Source organism: Haliotis cracherodii, unplaced genomic scaffold, assembly GCF_022045235.1.
Source record: "Haliotis cracherodii isolate W230 unplaced genomic scaffold, xgHalCrac1.p SCAF_8, whole genome shotgun sequence".
In the NCBI taxonomy this organism is placed as follows: Eukaryota; Metazoa; Mollusca; class Gastropoda; order Lepetellida; family Haliotidae; genus Haliotis; species Haliotis cracherodii.
In genome coordinates this window covers 45266478-45291774 of record NW_027266341.1, presented here as the reverse complement: position 1 = coordinate 45291774, position 25297 = coordinate 45266478, and the positions used below count along the sequence as shown (strand labels likewise).

The following is a 25297-nucleotide window of genomic DNA, read 5'->3' as shown; positions in this document are numbered from 1 at the left end:
TTTGTGTGGCATTACAACTGTGTTCATAATTCCCATGTCTGGTAGGCCTGAATATGTAACAACAACAAAACAGGGTAGTTGTAAACACATCTTTATGGAGTATTTAAGCCAGTACTCTTGTAAGATCTGACTGACTGGCCAGCCAGTACTCCATAACACTCCAAACTAGTCCTTCAATTGGACAGAAATAGGTGTATATGACATTACATCTAAAAACACGTACAAAAATAAAAATTATTTGAAAAGATAGTCAACATGATTTTTTCAAGTAAACATACTATCATGCTAATAAACCAGGTTGATAAGACCCCCATAAGCATATTATTCATTTCAGTCATTCTGGATGAAAAGTTTCACAACAAAATAGAATTCTTGGCATCAGTAGTGTATGAACAGCAAAAAGTACCATCATCTGATAAATACAGATAACAGTAAAACTCTTGTTTTATTAACAGTTTAGATGTCTTAAGGGTGAAACAGTTGCAAACTCTGAGGTACTTTCACTGTCAAACAGTTCACAGAATGTCCACATTCTCTACAGACGAAATGTTTGTTGTTCACAGCTCATTAATACATCTTGTATCTAACCTCCCTTGTACAGCTTGATGGATGAAGTCTGCCTGTACCATGTCCCCAGCCAGCAGGTGGACCAGCCACATTGTTCTTTGTTCCTGGCTTATCGGCAAGGCACGTTGTAAGTGGTCAGCATAACATAGCTGGCACTGCAGAGACTAATATTTATAGAACAGTACTTCTTTCTCAGTCCTTGTCGGTACGTATATTTAAATAATACCGTTCACTCGAACATATGACATTGAGAGCACGTAGCACAGCAACTCCGTAAGGTAACATGGGGTGGGCACCCCTAAAGAAAATTTAGCAAGCCTAACAAAGGTTTCGTTCTATACCGCACGTCACAATGATGACATATCGCTCGCTCATTGGGATGCCAAAGATATGTCGGTCGTATGTAGAAAAAAGCAAAATTTTGTTTAAAAGCTGTTGTCTCCGTTTGGTTCGCAAATTTAATTTAGAGTGGTTAAATCTAAAGGTAACGAAGCTGCATTGAAAACAGTATGATTATCTCCTAAATAGCCTTCCCAAATCCCAGTGTAAGGCACAAGTGTATGACAAGTTGGGAATGTAGCGTGGGTGAAGTATTCACATATTTTACATATCTACAAGACATCAACACTATGTCCAAGATGAAAATGATTTGTGTAGAAGGTTGTTAGTGTAATAGTATACATAATTTCTATACATATAGACTTGTAAATATTAGACTTGTCAGGAGAGCAGGTACATATCACAGGATAAGTAGAAAACTGGCACTGTTATGCCCGATACTGCAGGAATATCTTGAAGAGCCCTGGCTGCTGCTCCATGTATCTGAAATGTGTAAAAAGTGTGTCAGTTCTTCCAGTTGATGCAACCATCACACGAACAGCAGGTGAGAGGTACCAGTAACACAAGGACAGACAACACAATAATCCAATATGGTTTTCAGAGTATAGTTTTACTCTTGTGGATCCGTTTGAGGTACTCTACTCTATCATACATTCAACATCTCTACTTGGAGGAAGCAACAAGCAAAATTATGCAATGGCATGGTAGCTCACCTGAACATGTAGTCAAACATGTCTGTAAGACAGACATGTGACAAAGGGTTGATGTTATCATTGATATTCCAATAGTTTCTGCATGAATACTAAGGTCAAAAGGGTAAGTGAGTGATAATGGTTTAACACTAGTATTAGCAATATTCCAGTAACATCACGACGGTGGACACCAGAAAGGTAATAAACATAAAATCTTCAACTCTGAGCCATATGCCTTCTGATGACTTCCATTTTTCTTTTTTCTCTTTCATACAATAAAAAAGCAAGAACATTTCATTAAAAAAATAAGCACCAAAAAGACGACAAACATCCAAAGTATCAGAATATTTTGGTCAGATGTATCTGAGAAACAGCAAAGTGTCAGCCATTACAGCAGCCTCATCACAGCATGTTTCCTTGTGATCTTCACCTTTCACTAATTTTGACCAGAGCCCCACTCAAAAGATGTGATATCCTCTGTTTGGTGATGTTTTTATCACACTCGCCTGATAGTTTCTGGAATATTTGCAACATTAGGTTAAAGGGTCATAATAATTGAGAAAACATCATTACGCAAACATTAAACAGCTGTTCATACAATAAAACAGCAAGAACAATTCATTATGATAACATTAACCTCTGGTGCAGATGAGCTACAAGGAGAAATACTCTGGACAGATGGCCACACACCAGAAGAACAACATGCCACACTACGGACTCACTTGGACTGTTGTGGCTATGACTTGTCTGTCCTAAAGTACTCACGGAAATGAAAAAAAACCTGTTTTTTCGACCTCAGATCTTAAATAAATGCAGATAATATACAAAATATATAAATAGTCAAACAACTAAATTAGTACTAATTGGGCCGTGGCACAAATACAGCGTATCAAATGTTTTTATGCCTTTTTACACGTAAAAGTGTGTAAAAATGTGAATAAAACAGACTATTGTGAAACCGGGCATAACCAGGTGTAAGTAGATCAAGGTGACCTATGACACCTTGACGACAGGTGAGAACAGGTGCATAATGCCTATAGTCTGTTTCTGCTATGTCAATTTGGACTTAGTTTTATTTTTGAATGTTGAAAGTGCCGACAAATTACCTCCTGTAAAGTACATTTTGTTTTGTTCACTGAGATCAAACTAGCACATCCAGACTAGTACTTTTCGAGTTGTTTTGTTATTTCGTATTTACAGCTACGTCACACTTTGTGTCGATTTCTAAATTGCGAAAAACAGTTTTTTTTCATTTCCGTGAGTACTTTAGTATCCTAGCTTCCATCAGGTTAACAAGAAGTACCTAAGTCCAGGTGATTTTCAGTTGATGATCCATGTAAATATTGAATCATTCTAGATCTTTTGGCAACAGACTTTCTTCAGTTCATTGTCCATGTTTCATTAATGTAAAAATTTTCAAAATAACCTTGCCTCGAACAGCAGGGTCTGACTCCAACTTGTCCACATTTACTGACCAACTGTTTATGTAACTTCACTACATTCTGGTAAACAACTTAAAATACTACTGGTATACTACTCAGAATAGCAGACTGCTGCAAGAAATAGGCTGTAATTTGTTACTTGCATCATTAAATGTGTGGGGTAAATAGCAATGCCTGCAGCGGTCAACGATCAACTGGGACAACAGAAGACCTGCTTCAGTATTTCTTTATGAAATATAGACAGAATCTGTACAAGGAATGTGACACCTCACAATGCTAAATTCATCAGTTGGAGGAGCTCTCTTCACTGAATGCACGACAAGGATGCCGTTGCTTTTCTCACCTATAGTTCATATTGTTGAGATAGCTGATGATCGCTGGCCTGAGTTTTGCCACACCCCCACGACTGTGCCTGCCTCTTCCAGTGATGACAAACAAGGACTGTTTCCTCCGGTCAGGTCGAGCTTGCAGGTCTGTTGGGTATTACATACATGTATACATTATTATCTTTTCAAATCCAGAGAATAACCACAAGGAAATACTAGTACTCACATTTCCAACCATTAAACCTTGCTTTATTCAGATTATTTCAATTATCATGTTTTTGGAGTGGTGTATTCTGTGTGTGTTTAAGGCTAAAAGAAATGATAGTCTCGGTTCCCAGGCACCACTCGCATCATTATAAAGTCAGTCGCACATTTCGTTTTTATTTCCATTCACCCAGCCCAAAAAGTTCTTTAAAATTCTGCATCTTGAACACACAACCCCCTGCAGTGAAATGCTACAATATTTAAACAAAAGGCCCATAGGGCCTGTATCGCTCACCTGGATATTTACACAATCATGACAAAATATACATTTGCATTGCAGATTTATATAATACTGGAAAGATTTCGTAATTTTGCCTCTGTCAGCATTTAATAAAGGTGGATGGCAAATCTGACAGCATGAATGTGTACTTCTCTAGATACAAATGTAGCATAAAGGTCTGAACCGTTTCCATGTTATGATCCAGGATCTAAGTTTCCAGAGGCAAGGCTGGATCCCAGGGCGAATCCTATTGGCATAAATGTATTATCTCTTCCTAACAAACAAATGTATACAATGTATCTGTTTATCATAGGGTGGGGATAATATCAAGGTTCTAACTCCTTTGGGAGTGCCGGACAGATGGAACAGAAGGGCCAGTCCTGGTAGGATATGTGCAAGAAGTCTTTTAAAGCAATATAGCCAAATTACCCCTATTTGGCTCTGCCCCCTAAGCCCCACCATTTGTACAATTTTGAATCCCCACCACCTAGGCATGCTTCCAGTCAAATTCCGTTAATTTCCTATTAGTAATTCAAAAGAAGAAGTCGTTTGAATGAATTGTTGACAGACAGACGATGGACAGACAGTTGATGGACGCCACGGTACTGTATTAGCTCACATTGGTCCTTCAGACCCAGTGAGCTAAAAACAATGCAATCCAAAATAGCACACAGTTACTTCCCTTTACATGCACACTGCTTTACTGCACATCTCATGTTATGGTCATGGCAGCAATAGCAGTTTATGTGCTTGTTTTGCCGTTTGCAATTCTGGTCAATGAAAACATGAAATTTACGATGAAACATCACTGGACATGATGATTTACAAATATAATGGTATTTGTGTACGGTATGCTGGATAATATTTCAAACACAGAGATTAATTACATGTGTATTTGTCTTGTAAAATAAGCCGGAAATGGCTATCAGCTATTCACTCATTTTCTCCCCTGTCTATAGGTAATAAATTTAGTGTTAAAAATATTTAATGTCATGGCCAATATCATTACTGAAAAGAAATTTCAATACAGTGATAGGAAGACTGAAGACTATACATCTCTAACGACTTATGTTCGTTTGAAGGCGAGTTCATGGTGAGTTGATGGGATCTTCTGATCAGATCATACACGATTTCGCTGAAATTAAGGTAAACAAAATTGAATGCAATCTTGGATAAAAGTAATATAATGGATTACAAACAGAAGTCCAGATACAAAATAGATATATCCAGATAGTGTAATAATAGGAGTAACTTGCATACTTCAGTACAGATTTGTTGACATGCTTCTTCTGGTGTTGTGTGCTCACAATAACATCTTCGCGTTGTGAAATAAAATCAATGCTCATTGTATGCATGTATTGTGCAATTACTGGTAGTCCAATGGTAGTCATGTAGGGAGGCCCTTTCCCAGGTTGATTGTACGCAAATGTTTTGTTACATAACAGTTTGAACAACAACAAAAAACAAAAACATTGCCCGCCTGCTTGCACTATATTTTCAAAAGCCATTGCCTGAGAACCAATTCACTGACTTTTTAAGCCTAACTCTGCAATATAACAGCTCGATGACAGTGATCTGTACCTCATCGCGTCTGGACCAGACAATACGGTAACAGACACCACAAGCATCTATTCACACAATTGGAATTCAATGACATGTAATCAACCAAGTCACATGGTCCATTTAGTCACCTATACGACAAGCAAAGGTTGCTGGTGACCTATATTCTTACCCAGAATGGAGTGGTATAGAGCTTCTGCTGTAGGTAATGAGGCACTGTACATGGTCTGATTGCTTTGCTGACAAAAAATATCTTGTTCACATATCCATTAATGTTAACATCTCTGAGGCTGTAACACTGTGTGTATATTACCAAGGGGTAACACTGTATGGCAATGTGTGATCTTGTCATCTTAACAATGATTCTCTGACAACTGATCTGTTCATATTGCACGAGAGAGTGAGTTGGGTTTAACCCTATGGATGCCGAGTTTTTTTCTGACGCACATTTTCCTAAGATCGGAAAAGTGAAGGTTGTGCGAGAATTGTGCTCACGCAGCACTGGATATACCTCTGACTATAAACTTACGCAGAGGTGGAGAATATTAAATTTCCTAATTGATGGTGTAAACTGCAAATATTAAACTGGTTTTAAAAAATACACTTCTAAGTGTTGTCGGAGAATTTATTCTGCATTGATAAACAGTAAATTTCTCCGCTCTTTATCGAACACTGATAAAAGTACTGTGCGACGATTTTTTTAATTTCGAAGCTTTACGGAAACTGTCAGCAAACTAAATACTGCCTAATATCTGAACGACATAACTATATATCAAATGGAGTTATATGCGTATGTATAACGACATACATTCAATGCCAAAAATAGCATGCCGTAAATGACGAAAACTGATTTTTCTCTGACGTCAAAAGGCAACCAAGAGGTCACCCATACAAAGAAAAGGGGGCATAACTCTGCTACGCTTATCACTAGTTGATTGTAACTCAGGTCAATTGGTGAGAAATAGCTGTGGGTAAGGACAATATATTTTCGTGGTGTTTCGCTCACGAGGAACCAAACTATTCCAACACAAATATCGATGTTGAAACTGTTTACGTTTAGTTATTAAAAAAACCCATAAGAAATGATGAAATCGCACTTCATAAAAAAGAGGTAATAGAGAAATGGATCTAACCTATAACTTAGTCCTTATATTCCAACATTCTCCTGATTGTGTAAGTGTAATTTGACTAATGTTGCACCATTATTAATGGAGCACTATGCCTTATCATCAAATGTAATGAATTACCCCCAAAAATAACACCATTCCTTTTGACGTCATGGCTGGTTTTAAGTCTTTGATAACGTCGGAGAAAGACGACACTGGTATTTTGATTAATATATATCTCCCATATCTTTCGTTCATGGTTTGGAAAATCTCAATGTGTAGAACGGAATTTGACGCTTTTTCGACACAACATAAAATTACTCCTTTCACCAAGTAAATAATGTCTTGAATATGTAAACAATTAGATAATTTATCGTGTATCTTAATTGGACAAGACACGCATCTGTTTGACATCAATTTACATTATGAAATACCCAAATGAATATTTCAAAACAACCAAAATTATATTCAATATTGGACATATATTTGTTCATTATTATGTTATTATTTCTCTTCATCTTGTCTCAGAATTACACAATAAAAGATGTGAAGAAAGCTCTATTGGTATAGAATTATCAGGATAATCGTATAAGGTTGAACCAACGGGATACATGGCATGGGTTTTATTTTATACATTTTACAATTCCTGGAGAAATTAAGTAAACAGTTTAATATCCCGTGATCACAATATTGAAAAAAGAATGAACCCATTGATTATATAATGCAAAACGAGATGTATAATTCGTAAATTGTGTGTGACTAACGCACACCTAGTGAATCGTTAGATATCACTGTTCTGTGTATCAAACGACATCAAAAACAGTTCCGAGACAAAGACAATTCTTTCAGAAATGTGTGCATATATTTTACCGAAAACATATTATCCATTTTGTGAAAGTAATATATTCAGTTTTAGTTATAAAATAAAATGATACGGCTATTCATGGACTTTGCTAATATGAACTTATAATATTGACTATTGCACTTCCCAAGAAATACGTACATGCTGCAGTTACATTTACACTTCATCTTGTAACACTTGTCCAAAGGAGAGAAATATCGTATACGACAATAAAAACCTATCAATTGTTATGTAAACAATGTTCAAACAAACAGGAGATTATCAAAGGTTCGTTCATACATGTTGTGGCACATGGCGTGTTCACTGTCAACAGTACGCCGGATTTTACAAGGAGACTTTAGTTGATTCAGGGATCGAATGTACATAAATGTGACATGTAAGTAATCAGAAACATTCTAACAATCTATGTACTTGTATTTGTTGATATAAATTTCATTGAAACAAACCGAAATAGTCAGAAATTCCGATAAATACCGTCGTCGTTGTGTGTGATTTTGCGTCAGTCATGGCGTCACACAGGACAGTAACTTTGCAATGATTTGATATTTTCAACAGAAATTGTCAATGTATCTATTTTAAATTCCCTATTTCTTACAACGATTCTCTTCCCATGAATATTCTGCAAATGTTGAGCCAATGTTTTGAACGAATAGACGAATGGATAGCACAAAATAGGAGAAAATGCCACAGTGTGTAAAATCTGTATTTTGCTTTGTTTACATTTCAAACAAGTGCAGTTTTTTTTAGCACAGCGTTCGTTTTCAAACCTAACTTATCTTGCTTGATTTCATCCAGCCACTTCGTATTGGTGACAAAGACCATTGTTCATTCTATTCTAAAGGAATTCAAGGATCTGTGTATCCAAGCTCAGTTTGAAATATACGGTATGTTACAGGCATAACCGGTGTACATGAAACGTGATTTTGTAAACACTATCCAATATGGCGGAAAGTTCACTTCGGCGTTCGTGTTTGCGTATTTTCCAAAACATTCAAAACGATTCTATGGTTATCGGAGACGTTTTGGAATGATCATTGGTGATTTCATAAAGGAAAGATGCCCGTGATCACTAATATGCTATTTTTGATATTCATTTCTCGGAGTAAATATCCGAAATTTAGATTTCAAAACATGCTGTAAAAAACGTGGTGAGTGTTGATTTAGTAATGTGTAAAATGGCGACATTTACGAAGTACCTAATTTTCAGAGGTCATTTTTTGTACTTTTGCTTGGCCTAAAATGCCAATTGATGATATCACAGAACAGGGAATCTCCCACCTTATTCAAAACTGGGAAGTGTATTAGTGTGCATGATGTATTTTGAATTTTATTCGACTTCAAAGTGAGGGTTGTAGAGGAGGGACATATATGTCCCTGTGGCATCCAGGGGGTTAACGCTGCTACTAACAGTATTCCAGTTATATTGCAGCGTGTCAGCTTAATGTGGGAAGAAAGCCCGAAGTGATGCAGGTTTCAGACGTTTACCACTTCGGTGAAATGTATGGTGCTGACATACCTAGAAACATAATCTGGTGAACCGGAATTCGAACCCACAATCATAGGTTTCTGGCATGCCCAAGGGACGCAACTCTGCACAGCAAATCGCGGCGCCCTAGATGACTGGGCCACCCACGCCCCCTCATATTGCACGCACATGCAAAGTATGTCAGAGCAATATTTGGTGTGAAGACAAAACCTGTTTATAACGCTTATAATGAAATCAACTGTAATATTCTATCCTCTAACTCTGCAACTCTGAACATTTATCATCAAACAGATATTCCAAGAGCTTCTTCCAACAATGAATGTAAAAGAGAAAGCTCAAACTGAGGCAGCATGATTAATATGCATACTCATATTTAATAGAATATTTTCTGAATGAAATTGCTTCAACTTATTTCATGAGTGCATGACCATCAATTTGACCTCAACATTTGACACACCCATGACATGATGTGTGTTCTCTTAGTTATCAAGTGCTTATCTTCACTGATGGGTAAAGGCATTGAATTCTTATGCATTAAACTACTTTTTTCCTGAAGCCAGTGGGAGGTTCTAACTGTCGACTTATCCAGGGAACAGTGCCTACCTATCTCTCTGTCCTCAATGACCGACTTGAGTATAGCGACAGCCTCATCCACGTGGAAGCCGTGTAGATCCAGGGTCCCCTGCTGCATCAAGGATGTCCTGGGGAAACAAAGCAACACCTCACACAGCAGCCAATGTCTAGCAGTGCTGGAAGAATGTCTGCATGTGCCATCTTGTGCAGTAGTATTCTATGACATTTCTCAGAAAACAGTGATTTTTACACATTTCATTCTTAATTCTAGAATGTTCTGACAACGGACCTATGTTTAGATCTTGTGAGCAAAGAAAGTTATTTCTGTTCGTTATCAAGTCAGTTACCTGTGTTCCATGATTTTCTGTGAGGCCCTCATGTTGGCTTCCTTCAGTTTGCATGTGTGCAGATGCCCCTACAATACAAAGGAAAGACTGGTCAAAGGGAGATAACCCACTAGAGACTAGGCCATGACTGGGATGATAGTTCATTCAAAATGAGTGCATGTAAAACAGATTTCATTTAATGAGAACTCTGCCAAAATGATGCACATGATTGTTATTTACTTCAAATGTGTAAAACTGCCCCTTGCAATAATCTGACATACCTGCTGTGAATAGAATGAGGCCACATCCTTCATACCGCGTCGGAAGGCCTCCTGAGCTTTCTGAAAGCACTCATTCCTCATCTTATGGTGTATGTTGGCCTCCCCACGGATGTTGTCGTAGTCCATGCCTTCTGCCCCATCCTGGTACTCCGACGTCCCTGCTGGGTGCTGCTGCTGCTGCCACGACTGGTCAACCTGGGAAGGATTGTTACTATCACTGCCACAGCATCAACTGTATTCATGGTGGACCTCTCCCACATTAACAAGGCAGGGTCATAGCCGGTTTTTATCACAAACTTGATGGGTATAGCTATTGTAAGTGAGTGTGTTGGTATAACACTGCTTTAAACGATTTGAAGTCATATCACAGCATGTCAGCCTTATGTGTGTGAGTGGTGGGGGAGAGGGATGGGGGAGGGGAAGGAGACATATAGAATACTACACTCGTTCTCGTAAGATACTATTTTTACGAAACGAGTGAACTTGCTGTGGTATCTGACCGAGGGAAAACGAGGTCAGATACCATAGAAAGTTCACGAGTTTCGTATAAATAGTATCTTACGAGAACGAGTGTAGTATTTTATTTATTACCCACATTTTTAAGGACGAAAATAGCGTTTTCATTACTTTATACGCCAAACTGGCTCTAACTCTGGTTGCTCATGAATAGTAACATGCCCAAATATAGACATGGTAACTTATTTACGCATTGGTAAATAGTTCCTGTTGTTTGTGTATGAATAATTGACAATACAGCTCATGCCAGGAAATAACAGTTTTAATTTGGAGAGAGTAAACTAACAGGAATGTGTATGATGTGTACACACTGAACAAGAACATGTAAAAAGTCAAACGTCGCCTCCTGTTTGAATCTCGGCCATGCCGCGGGATGTTCACTCATGCCGCCAGTACATGTTAGCCTACTCAACATTACTGTCGTCAGTGGACCTAGTTTCCAGCTTTTGACGTTTCGGAGCATGGAAATCACTGTGGTCACCAAGGAAGTTAATGTTTATCGTTCCTCCATATATAGGAGCAGAGAAAATGGAATTGACAAAGCCGCACTGAGTTTGCTTGGATTGTGCGGAGGTCACAACACTGACGAAACGAGATGTGCTTTCGGGAAGGGCAAGGTCACCGCGCGTGTTGGAAGAGATCATGTTACTTATGTCACAATGTTGAACGCTGGAAATACTGCTGTAGTTGTTCACACTTTGGATGTTTTTGTGACCGGAAATTTGCATGATTTCTGTGCCTGGTACACCAATCTCACGGAGTGATTGAATCATGGTTTTCCTGGCCGAGTGATTTGTGACATGTTTTCCAGTGATTCCCGCTGAATTGGATATTCTTTTCATAATTGAGCCAATTGATTTTTTCCCACTGGTCCACGTTTAAACCAAGGATGGTTAGGGGCAGGTGCTAATTTCGAATTCGTGGCCAAATAGAACGGAGTGTCTGGTGAACAAAAATCTACCGGGCGCAAACTGGCATACAGTTTGTACAGTGCAACTGGACATCGTGGGTCGTTGGTAGACCATGCACGGGGAGGCGCTTCACGGACATTACGTGTGTCATTGCCTCTGCGTGTCTTTGTTTGCCGTTCATTGTACTCAATGAACTCTCTACCTTCAGAGTCGAGTTTTAGAACTACATCTCCCCACCTCATCAAGTGATGAGCTTTTACACTTCGGAGACTTGTGTCTTGTGTTATTCCACCACAGTGTGTTGAGAATGGATTCTGGATTATTAGGACGCAATTCGTTTGCATCAAACATCATGTTGATTTCATCATTCGACAGACTTTCGGCCCTATTAGGTAAGTTTCCTCGCCCTTCTCTTTTTAGAACTTTTTGTTTGGTTGACAGGACTTCGCCAAGTTTTGAAAACTGACGATCCTGCAACAAGGACTTTTCATACCCCCTTGATTTTAGAAATCTGTCAATACTTGATAGCTTTGATGTCAAAGAGTCCTGGCCGATAGATTTCTTTGCCAAGGTGAAAAAGCTACACAATACATTGCATAGTTCATTAGGGGGTATGGTTTCAACCGTCCTAGAATCAGCGTTGGCGTTCATGAATTTCTCCAAAATACTTATGTCATATTGGGTTTTTCTCCAGGTGTTTTGATTTCGATTTTGATGTATGAAATTGTCAATGTTTGAACAGTCATACTGATACACATTGTCACCTGGTATATCATCAAAAAAGGCATCCTTAAATAGTTCCTCATAGACACATTCTGGAACAGTGTCAAATGGGTTCAAAACGGATATAGGGGCCGATGATACAGTCTCAGGAACAACAGAAAGTCTATGCCGTCCTACTTGCCTCATTTCACCATTTATAGTTTTGATATTGTAGGCATTGAATGTTCCAAGTGCCTGAACAATAGAAAGCACCCGTCCTCTAACTTCTCCGTCAATTTTGACACAATCGTTAACACGAATAGTGGTAGCCATCTTTCAATCTGCACTTATATTTTAGCAGACGATCGTGTGGGAGATGTTGGATGTTGCAAAATGTTTCAAGTTAGCCAAACAAAACACCATTTATTGTCATGACATGTATTAAAATTGCTTGTGATTTTTTGTTTTCACGAGAATCCTACAGTTCTGCTTCGTAGTAGTAAAGAGTTGTGAAAGCTAATGACGTCTTGTGATTGTTTATGAATGAAAAAAGTAGTTCCGGTGTGACCAAGGTCACGATTGTCCAATCAAAACGAATAAAACGAGGTCAACCTTGTACGACACACGTGTGACGTACGGATTTAGTATCTAACCACCTGTATCTTCACCACGTGGGTAATAAAAGTTGGTATCAGCCTGAAATCAAATAAGGACATGGGGCCCTTGTCATGGCATCCAATAATGTTGTATGTCAGTAATAAGTTGCTACTCAGTCTTATTCTGAGAAAGACAAATTGCACAAGAGACACAAACCAGATCTTGGAGACTCTTCTTTTTGGCATTTTCTTTGTGGTCATCATCTCCCATGTTGTGTTGGGCAAATGTTCCCGCCTGCCGCGGTGACCGCGTCTTGCCCACCGCCTCACGTAGGACATCCACTGTCTCCTCCAGGCTGAACCTGTCAGGGCAGACACAGGCAGCAACTACAACAACCACTTATAATAACGGTACAGCCACACACGGCTTTTGTTTGGTCCTGGATGAAAGGTGCAGTTCCCAGGGATAGAATTTAACTAAAAAACAAAACAATCCCAAAGAGCTAGTGGGATTTTCATTCTGCTAGCCCTGCAAAAAGTTACTAGTTCTTATAAAATAATAAAAACTTCCAAATTTCAATCTTTAATTTGACATAAATATATTCAAATATCGAACATTGTCTATAATGCTAAGAATACCACCTCTAATACATCAATGCCATAAACCCTGCATCTGGAGCACTCCCTCCCACCTCCCCAATCATCTGTCTCTAGCAGACTGATGTTTGGAAAGAAGGGAGGTTATTCCTGCCTTCACATACAGAAGAGCTGCTAAAGTGCTAAAGCCTGGACATTTATTTGTATAGACGACAGTAAAGAGGACAGTGATTGCAGCCAAAATACTGGATTTATGGCAAAGACGCAAAAGAGGAAGAGTATTCTCAAGAATAATTAAGATACAGAATAAGTCTCTGGTTTAAAGTCCAATATGATTGTTATAGATCAGGTGAACTCGGAAGTTGCCAACATTATGAGAAAAACTTGAAACGTTGTGGCAAATCATTTTGACAGGAGGAAGTAGCAGGGTGATAAATAATTTACAGCATGAACTAGTAGAATTATAATCTTGAATACCCGGGGTAGCTTTCTAATAGCCTCGGAACACCTGGAAACTCCATGATAGGTTGCATGCATGATGCATTCAGCCACTTCATATTGGGACTGAATAAGTTTCATCACCATATTTGTAACACTCCATCTGAGTAAAATGTTCAGGAGACTCTTCGTATTCTAAGTGTCCAGGGGTTCCTCACAGACTTACCCATTTGCTTCAAATATTTCCTCCAGGAAGTTCTCATCGACTCCTGGGAATTGGTTATACAGTTTTTGTCTCTTCAGCTTGGTGGAGATGGCCATCCTATCTCCCGTGGCATCCAGCACCCTCAGCTGCAAACACACCAACAGTTTGTGTGTTGTAACAGCTACCATATTTTCTTGAGTATAGTGCACACTTTTTCCAAAAAAAACACAGCTGTGTAGAAGGGGGTGTGCATTATACATGCAATAATGAGTTTTGATGGTTTTTTACCCCAACGGAAAGACATTACCGTGAACATGTAACACCGGAAATACCATGTCAACAAATCCATACTCAAGTACGCAAATTAATCATGTAATTACACAGTCTGGCTATAAAAAGTGTTCTTTGTATATCTGGACTTGTGTTTGTAACTTATTTCTTATTCCTTTAAAAAGATTTTTTTTATTAATTTCGGCAAAATCTTGTGTGAAACGATCGGAAGAATGCACAACTCACTGTTATTAACCATATTTAACAGCAACCATGGTCAGATTACCGCTATTGACGCCTTGAAACAAACTTTAATTGACAGAAAATGGATACATATATCGTAAATGCCATACTTTGACTCGTTAAAAGTCATATTTCTTAGTTTGACGATTCTATGTCAACACGTAGTTCTCGCAAGCACATGTGCGGGAGCCTCGACGGTAACTGGTCAAACTGGTTCCATGTGAAAAATAACTGGCAATAGCGATCAGCTGCTTCGCTTAGGGTTATGATTATTTTAAATATAGTCATTTAGTAAATGCTGCAACTAAAATAACAAGATATTGGAATACATTATTCCTGATAAAAAAATAGTTTCAGATACAATTTTTGCAGATCCTTGCAATTAAAATCCTATAAAGTTATATCATTGGGTGTGTCTCGACCGAATCACCGGTAGATTCCAAGAAAACGTGTGAACAGCTGATTGTTGTTTCTGGCTTAGTTTACGATAAAATACACATGGTAATCTTAATCTCTGGATGTAAAACAATGCCTAGCAGAACAAAAAATACAATTTAAACGGTAAATCAACATGTCTGGTGATTTTTTTATCTCTAATTTCAAATTTGTACCAAGTTTCTCATCACCCATTTGTTTACCGGAATTTGCTAAAGGGGTACGGTGTAATTTTTTCTGCGCATAATATTCAAATTATTTGAAACTGAATCCGCTAGAGGAGGGTGTGCATTATACTCAAGAAAATACAGTATGTGTCTTCATTACAAATGTCAAGGGGAGAAAGTTTGTAACTAAAGATCTCATTAACATACAACTTTATGGATAACACTTTCTTTGAACTGCAAGATAGTGCTTTAGGTGCTAATATAATACAGTGTATTTATATTGTGCTTGTTTAATGCCATCCTCAATTATCCAGTGTATTCACATTGAAAATAATAATAGGCCATGTACATTGAACATATTTCTACACCACACAGGAGCATGATCACGTTTCTATTTAGATAAATACCATGGACCTATTGTTGACCCTCCTACAGTCTCACTTGTTGACCTAGTCTCCTCTGTTGACCCTCCTACAGTCTCACTTGTTGACCTAGTCTCCTCTGTTGACCCTCCTACAGTCTCACTTGTTGACCTAGTCTCCTCTGTTGACCCTCCTACAGTCTCACCTGTTGACCTAGTCTCCTCTGTTGACCCTCCTACAGTCTCACTTGTTGACCTAGTCTCTTCTGTTGACCCTCCTACAGTCTCACCTGTTGACCTAGTCTCCTCTGTTGACCCTCCTACAGTCTCACCTGTTGACCTAGTCTCCTCTGTTGACCCTCCTACAGTCTCCTCTGTTGACCTAGTCTCCTCTGTTGACCCTCCTACAGTCTCACTAGTTGACCTAGTCTCCTCTGTTGACCCTCCTACAGTCTCACCTGTTGACCTAGTCTCCTCTGTTGACCCTCCTACAGTCTCACTTGTTGACCTAGTCTCCTCTGTTGACCCTCCTACAGTCTCACTTGTTGACCTAGTCTCCTCTGTTGCCCCTCCTACAGTCTCACTTGTTGCCCCTCCTACAGTCTCACTAGTTGACCCTCCTACAGTCTCACTTGTTGACCCTCCTACAGTCTCACTTGTTGACCCTCCTTGTCTCCCGTTGCCCCTCCTAGTCTCACCTGATGCCCCTCCTAGTCTCACTTGTTGCCCCTCCTAGTCTCCCGTTGCCCCTCCTAGTCTCACCTGTTGCCCCGCCTAGTCTCACCTGTTGCCCCTCCTAGTCTCACCTGTTGCCCCTCCTAGTCTCACCTGTTGCCCCGCCTAGTCTCACTTGTTGCCCCGCCTAGTCTCACTTGTTGCCCCTCCTAGTCTCACCTGTTGCCCCTCCTAGTCTCCCGTTGCCCCTCCTAGTCTCACCTGTTGCCCCTCCTAGTCTCACTTGTTGCCCCTCCTAGTCTCCCGTTGCCCCTCCTAGTCTCACCTGTTGCCCCACCTAGTCTCACCTGTTGCCCCGCCTAGTCTCACCTGCTCTTCCCTCCTCTGCTGGTTGGCTTCCTCCTCTTTCATGATGTCCATCAGGTTGTACGTGGGTGCCGTCCGCCTCCTGCTGATTACGTGAGTGCCACTCCCCTGCTGCCGGAAGCCGGGGAGCTCAAATAATTGTGCGGACTTCATGTTTCTTAGAATAGAACTGGGAGTCTCCTTCCCCTGGTGTGGGCCATGGTTTTCTTCCTGTTGTAGTTTCCGGGCGAGGGCTTCATCTGATTCACAAACACTCATCAATCATGCAAGACAACTCTTTCTTGTTTCTCACCTTGCCTTGTTTCAGATGGCAACGTAAGGTACAGGTTATTCACTAACTTCACACTGTTAAATACACACAGATACCTTATCTTTAATGCAACTTACGGAGGTTATTGTGATCAGACAAATCAGAAACAAGTATTCTTCAAAGTTATTGTAGAACCAGCATTCATGACCAATAATAATCACATATGTTAAAGGATGAAACTTTCACACACTGACCCTCACGAAGCTGTTTCTCTCGTGACCTCTCTTCACTCTGCCTCCTCAACTCATCTTGTTTTCTAAATTCTTCACTTTGCTGTCTGATATGGGCTCCTCGGGATGCTGGCCTCCTCTGCAGGTTTTCAAACAAACGCTTGGCTGTCCTCATGTCCAGGGTTACCTCAAACGACTCGCACCCTGTAAAATAACAGCAAACTCACATTACTCCCACAGACCCATGCAAGTGCCTGACATAATGGTCACCCACCCACAAATATGTATTTATATACAATCAAACATTTGGAATTTAAGATCATAGACAAATTTCAACATGTTCAAATAATCCTTCTTTCACACAGTTTGACCTGATAATATTCACTTCTATCAGGAAATTGGAAATTTAGTAAAATCTAAATTATTTTTACATTTGTATACTTATCCTGCATTACTCCTAAATGCATTTACTGCTTACCTTACGACAATATAGGACAGCGCCTTGCGATGTTCTTGGGTGAAGAGAAAAATTGTTTCACTCTCAGATCGTACTTTTTGTATGGACCATCGTTCCTGACATGTGACCTTGATGGAATATCGACTATTACGTTACTGCCTGTCACCCAAGCATAAAAAAATGAGATTTCTGAAGCCAAAGTGTGTGTGGGTGTCCTTTGATGAAGTAATGCAGGATAAGTATACAAATGTAAAAAATATTTAGATTTTACTAATTTTTTTACTTATCCTGCATTACTCCTTAATGCATCTTTATCAGACGGTATGGAAGAGTATACCTTCATATGTCCAAGAAAAAACCTCAACAACTCAAATCCCAAAGGAGACACATGTTTGTCAATTGACAAGGTGCAAAAGCACAAAACACTGTAATGGTAAGGTAAGTTCAATATTATTTACAGATAGAACAAAAGAAATGATACACATGGTAATAACGGATGATATCGAAAGCTAAAATCTTTACCGACTGTAAAGCTGATAAAAGCTTGAAGCAATTCCTTTAATGGGCATGTCTTACTGCAGGAGGGAAACTGGCTCCAGATAGGATGAGTTCATTATTTGGGTCAGGCGTTTCTTGGTTGGCTACTACCAGAGAGTGAGTGAGTATGGTTTTACGCAGCTTTTAGCAATATTCCAGCAATATCACGGCAGGGGACACCACAAATGGGTTTCATAAATTGTACCCATGTCGGGAATCGAATCCGGGTTTTCAGTGTGACGAGCGAACGCTTTAACCACCAGGCTACCCGACCGCCCCTACTACCAGAGAGCCTGAGGGTCTTCAACGTCTCCAAGAGGCACATCACGAAGATTATGTCTTGCGAAAACTGTGTTGGACCTCCAAAAACATCCTTCCATGATTGCTCTTATAGAACAGTTACTATGTAGAGCCACGGTAGAGGCTATTGCTCTGATCTCGTGAGGATTATTCGCTCTTGGAGAATCAAGTATGGAGATCCTGTAAGGCTGTAGGATGACTGCTGGTAACCATAGAGATATGATGTTGCTACTAACTTCGGTCATGGATGAACAGGAAACCGGGTTGAATAACCGTTTCTGTGAACACCTAGTTTGGGAGAGGTGGATGAAAACTTGTAGTGCGTGCACATGGCACAAGAGGAGTTCACTCTCATCTTCAACTCCAACAATCTCCAAAATTGAAGGAATAGTGAAGGAACGATCGAATTGACCTGGTAGTTGATTTTTTGCTAAAATATCCCAGCACAACCCAAGATGTACCGTTCCCTGTGTACCATGCTCAAACTGTACACTGGTGATGTCAAGTGCGTGTAACTCACTCACCCGCGCCGCAGTGAGGTCATAACATGAGGATGCTTTGAGGGGCTCAAAGGGGGGCCCTCGCAAACCTCGAAGTACCACATTCAAATCCCAAGCAGGGGGACGGAATTTAGCCTTCTGGTCCTCAAGCCTGAAAGAGCGTAGTTGGGCCTGTAGTTTTGGGCCCTTGGTCATCTTATGATTCTCTGGAATGGCCAACACTGAATTGAGCGCTACCAAATATGTGTAATGGTGCTACCCTTCAAGTGTCTTTTGGTACGAAAGTGTAGGCGGTATTCGGCTAAGACTTCTAGTGGCACTGTCGTGGGGTCTTGATTTTTGGCCTTGCAAAACGTTTCAAAATGATCCCGACTTGTCATTGTCTAAACCCCTGGTAGAGGGACGATGCGCAAATGCAATAGCCTTGGCTACCCGCACCAAGTATCCTTTAGCACTTGACGCCTTTTTAAGACGAACCAAGTGTGCAGATGAAATCTGCATTGTGTTGGGTGAAGAGGAGGAGAAGAGGATCGTTTCTGCAAGATTTCTGATGTCGACGAATCACACCCTTTCCAGCCACCAAAGTCAGTGCAAGGTTCCTTGTCTCTTTGATCTTTTGTATCACCATGGGATGTGGCGGCGGAAAACCGTACGCTTTTAGCCCTTCCCAGGGGATGCTGAATGAGTCCACCGCCCAAGCCTGCGGATCCAGTAACAGGGTAAGTTAGTGGTTCTGGTAAGTCACAAACAGGTCAATGTTTGGTTGCCTGAAGCGTTGAAGTACCAGTTGAAGCGTTGGCCAGTATGTTCTTACATCCGGGGATGTGCTGAACTATGAATTGTAGTTTCAACAGATCCACCAGATGGAAGAACTTGAATGTCTGATGAAGAAGGTAGTGGGAGTGTGTTGTCCTCTGATTGCACAGGCACCACACCACCATGCTGTTGTCAGTGGATATTGCGAGTTGGGCGGACTGTATCTGTTTCTGCCGACGTGAAATGGCCAGAATGAGCGCTTCCAACTCCAGACTGTTTATGTGCCAAGTTTGTTGTGCACTGGACCACAGCCCTGGGGCTGTCTGGTTCTGTAAGTGAGCACTCCACCCCTGAAGGGAGGCGTCTACAAACAGATGTAGTTTCGGGGATCTGACTCTATGGTCCACCAGTTGAAGTGGGGCCTAAAGTGGGCTGGTAGAGGGATGGCTTTGATTGGATCCTGTCGCCTGATGTAAGGATTCAGGAATTTGTGAATCTTGTGCTGAAGTTAGTAACCCCAGTAACACTTGAAATTGGTGAGGTGCATGGTTGATGCAGAGTAGGAGCCAGGTGGCGTAGGATCTTTAGCCATCTGTCCCTTGGTACTGATAAAGAGGTCCTGGTCTGTCTGGAATAGGCCTCCTATAAACTGGTGACAGTAGGTGGGAGTCAACTCTAAATTCACAGATAGAGAGTTGTGATTTTGAAAGTGTATAATATGAAAAGATACACCCTATGTAACACCAAAATTACAGGTATTTTAAATAAACATAAGCATGCTAAAAATACCTAGCTATGAATTGCAAAAAATTTGACAACCTTGGAAGGTAAAAAAATGCAACACAAATTCAAAATGGCTGAAGCGAGTCTTTTTACATGAAAATCACCCACATATTAACACACAAAACATTGAGGGAGTAATATGAAAGGAACACATCACCCATCGCAGGTATAATTTGGTGTGGTAGCCGAAGCTAACTGCCTAAAAAACCTGCAAAAGTTCAGGAGCCCAGCTGAGACATGTCCTAGCTGCAACGCGACAGGCAATAACGTAATAGGTGATATTCCATCAAGGTCACATGTTAGCGGCGATGGTCCATACAAAAAGTAGGATCTGAGAGTGAAACAATCTTTTTCTTCACCCAAGCCCATCTCTAGGCACTGTCCTGTATTTTCGGAAGGTAAGCAGTAAATGCATTAAGGAGTAATGCAGGATAACAAAAAAATATTAGATTCTGGTCAAATCACAATACCGTCATTTTACCGTCATTGTTGGTAGGCATATTTAAATAATTATATATTATAATAAGTTACAAAATGCAAAGTTGTGATTACTACAATATTCAAAGGATGTGTGGCAACACATTGCTTGCAGAAAACACAACAGAAATCTTTAAAGAGAATGTATTTGAGTTTTGGGGAGAACAGTGAGCTTGGAATTTAGTGCTTTTCTATTTATATATACACGACTGACACCATATCTCTTGCATCACAATGAGTGACGTGCGGTGTAGAAAGAAAGCTTTGCTAGGCTTGCTTAGTTTTCTTTAGGGGTGCGCATCTCATGCTAGCTTACAAGGTTGCCTTGTTCATATGCTTTCAATGCCTGACATATGTTCAAGTGAAGTATTACAGTGTAAACAAACTGCATGTGTATACACAGCGCCATATTTTTGTTAATAGGCTGTCGTCTGTGAATCCGTCATTCAGATTGACAACCCACTCAAAACACTGGACACTTCACTCAATATATTTGCTACCACCAAAGATAAACAGTTTTTCAGTTCCTAATTCAATCTAGCATGGTTAAATCTACAGGTAACCTAGCTCTACATTGAAAACACAGTATGTTTATATCCTAATTAGACCAATAGACCATAAGTTTTATTCTATATTCCACCTCTTAAAAATGACCTGGTTGTACTTTTGGCTTTGTACATCCCTGGGTACAAGTCTGACAATGATCAATTATTGAATTACCACAAAAAGAGACCAAAACAGCTGAGTACTGACAACAACTAAAGTGTTGAATACAGTATGTAGTTTACATACCAGTTAGGCTTGACTGCACAGGCCCAAACAGCTCCTCCAAATCTCTAACCAGCTCCTCTGGCACTGGGAGTGTCACATGGGCATCACCCTCCAGCACACACCTGTCTTCCTCCGACCAGTCCTCCTCAACTCCCCAGTCCCCCTCGGCACTGGCACCCATGTCCTGAACTGGAGATGGGAGTTGTCTCTCCGTGGGACTCCTGAGCTTATCTGGGCTGATGTAGACATCAGATAACACAGAGATGCTATCCTGTATAATATCACTCAGCAGACTGTCATTTGCCAAGCTTGACTCACTCTGACTGAAGCTCCGCACACGCATCATGCTGTGACTCTCCATCCTCTGAAGGCGCTGGTACCCCGTCTTAATGACTTTGTCTTGCAGCTCATCGTTGCTGGCCAAACTGTTTGCCTCAATGGCCTTCTGACACAAATCAAAAAGTGACAGGGGACTTTTTGTGCCAAGTGCCTGTTTAGCAAGCTTTATGGTCTTGTCAGGGGTCTTCTGCTTCATTTGAGTGGAGATTTCCTCTTTGTCAACTGCTGAAAATGGCACTGATTCTCCCCAGTCCAGGAGCAGATTTACTGTCCACTCAACATTGCCCTGACATATATCCAGGGCATCACGCAGATGATTCTCCTCAGCACCAGGGAATGCTTTCACAAGGAACTCCACATCAGCCGGGGCTTGCAGATCCTTCTCATCAGTCATACAGCCTTTGTCCAAAGTTAGACTATCATGTTTTCTTTCTTCTCTCGAACTGTGTGATTTTGTTTTCATTCTCTGAGTCTTTTCAAAATTGATGTCTCTTGATTTTCCCAATAAGACAGTATATAGTTTTGAATCTTTAATCTGGTGTAATGGTTTGTTGCAGTTAATATCTGTCATGAATGCAAAGTCCTTTGAACTTGTAAATGAATAATGGGATCTGCATGCAACTTTTCTACTCTTAGGTTCTGATTTCTGCATGTCACTGACCCTTGAAGCAGAGGGTTGTGCCGGTGTAGTGAGTCCAAAGGAACTCCAACTTTCAGTCTGAAATTTCTGTTTCGCATCGTCATCTAAAAATTGAAAAACCACATTTTCTTGTTTCTTCCGTACAGTTTTTGACTTCTTTGGAATAGGTGTTTTCTGGATAGGGGAATCTTCATGAGACTTTTTGAGATCTGCATCAAGAATAGTTATAGTGTTTCCTTTTAACATTGGAGCCATGTCCATATTAGTGGAGTTACAATGACCTGTGATGGTTTCACACAGCTGTTTATCAGGGTCATCATTCTCATCACTATTATTATTTCCAAAATTGCCTTTTTCATTACAAGTCTTAAGCCTGGATACTTCGCTACTTGCACATGCGATATCTACCTTGGCAACAGAACTAGTGTCTTCTAGTTTGACAATTAGTGAATCTTCATTTGGTTCACATGGATAAAAAGCTCCAGTTTCATTTGAAGTCTCATTTTCATCTTTAGTTTCTTGTCGATGACACCAAGAGTCCTGGATGTCGTTTTGTCGACATACGACATGGACAAGAGGCTGGTGGTCCCCTTGCCCGACTTCCATTTCATCATCCGCCATAGATGTATCCACAGCTCTAAGTCCATCATCTTCTTCTCTGGAACTCAGGGACAAGCTGAGGAAGGAATCATCATGTTTCTCTTCCTTGCTGATATCTTCCTCATCTCGTTGGTCACATGCTAATTTTCTATTTGCGCCAGTTTCCCCACAAATGACCTCAAATTCATCTGAATCAAAAGATTCAAAAGCTTCCTCAGAATCCTCAGATGTATCTCCAACCTTCTCGCTTGGCTCAAAACATTGGCCAATACATTTTGTGTGTTCAATGTCAGTCACTTCAACAGGAACAGCTTCATTTCCATCACCTATCTTTTGTCCATCACTCCCAGATACTGACACTTTCTTTTTAACCTCTGCTATTGCCTCAACATCTTCTCTTACAAAATCTTTTGACGTCATTTCATCAACCTCAGTGATCACTTCCTGGTTAACAGCTCTTACTCCTTCAAGGATTTCAACTTTAGATGCATCTGCAGTTGTTTCTCCTTTGCTTCTTCCACCAGTGTTCCTCAAGTTGAATTGTTCTCCATCTGGTCTTGGTACTCCCCGAACAGCTAGGACATCCACTGTTTCAGTTTCATCTACCTCTTTTTCATCCCTTTTAAATCCTTCCATTGATATAGAAAACTGTGTTTGTTGTTCAGATATTTCTGCTTCGGTCGTGTAGTCCTTTTCCTTCTCAAGGGTGGAATCATTTTGGTCAGTATTTTCCCTAAGATTTTGGCTTCTGGGACGACATCTCCTCGGTTTAGGTCCCGTGTGGTTCTGTGACCAAGGTTCATTGTCACAGTTGTCACTGGCATAAACATCTAGTGTCGTCATCCTTGCCTCAGCATCATCATCCCCTTCATATGATGGCTTTCTAAGATCTGACATGTTTTCAATACCAACACCCTCTCTGCACGTGGTGACAACACTTTTAGCCTTAACCACAGCAGCTGTCAACTCTGTGGGCGCAATGTCATTCAACTCCTTCTCCAGACTGTCACAGCTATTCATCATACAACCCTCATTCTGAATGTCCTCAACAACCTTGGCAATTGGGTCTTCCCTTATGGGAACAGAAGATATAGTTTTCCTGTTATCAAGTTTCTCGTGCAGCCAGACTTGAATGTCCTGCTTCTCTGCTTCCGACAGTGGACTCATGAACAGCAGTGCCTGGATCTCACCCTCATCTATCTCACCCTCACCACAGCTCTGAAAAATCTCCTCGATTGTCTGCATCACCTCAGACTTGGATGAACTGGCTTTCCTCTTTTTCCTCTTTCTCTTTTTAGGGGAACCTGGTGCACCTCCACTCTCTTTGACCTGCTTGTTTGTCAGTGGCTTCTTTATGTTCAAGTTCAACTTGAGCACTTTTGGTGTTGCTGGCATGGTGCCCTGTTTGATTGACATGGGTGTTAGACACACTGGTGCTTTCCCCTGTGGTGGCACCTTCATGACATCCTCTTGTTCTTCCTCTGACGAAAGATCATACTGGACCAGTCGAACACTGGTCTTCACACCTTCCTTCTGAGGCTTGAGAGGGGAGCCATCTCTTGCATCTGCAGATTCTTTAATGCTGCAAGGAAATGAGCAGACAAACTAAATGGACAGGACCCTTTTGAAGGAGAAAGAGTCTTTTAGAATCAACTTCTTTCAACACTTGTCAATGTAATATTTGATAGTTATCATAATATACACTAGGGAGAGCAAGTAAATGATTTCAGCAATTTTCCAGTTAGATCCCAGCTGCCTGTCACTAATCAATCTGTGTCGGGCAAACCCGTGTCTGATATGAACACACAATGTCATTTAGAAAAGGGTCAAATGTTTTGTTTGTTTGTCTGTTGTTTAATGCCTCACTCAGCACTATTCCACCTATATGACGGTGGTCAGAAAATAATCCAGTGATCGACATCATGAGCATCAATCCACACAATTTGGATATGATGACATGCATCAACCAAGTCAACATGCCTGACTTCCCAATCCCGTTAGTCGCATCTTATGACAAGCACAGTCGCCTTTCATCGCAAGCATTGGTTGCTGAATACCTATTCTACCCCGGATGTTTATGGGTCTGGTCAAACGTAACAAATGTTTTATATTTGGGATAACACTTTCTTCG

General features: G+C 40.5%; 1 pseudogene; it reads right to left on the bottom strand.

Moving 5' to 3' along the window:
• Nucleotides 1-120: 120 nt before the first annotated feature.
• Nucleotides 121-25297, bottom strand: part of LOC139450085 (NEDD4-binding protein 2-like) — a 36136-nt pseudogene continuing 10959 nt past the window's right edge.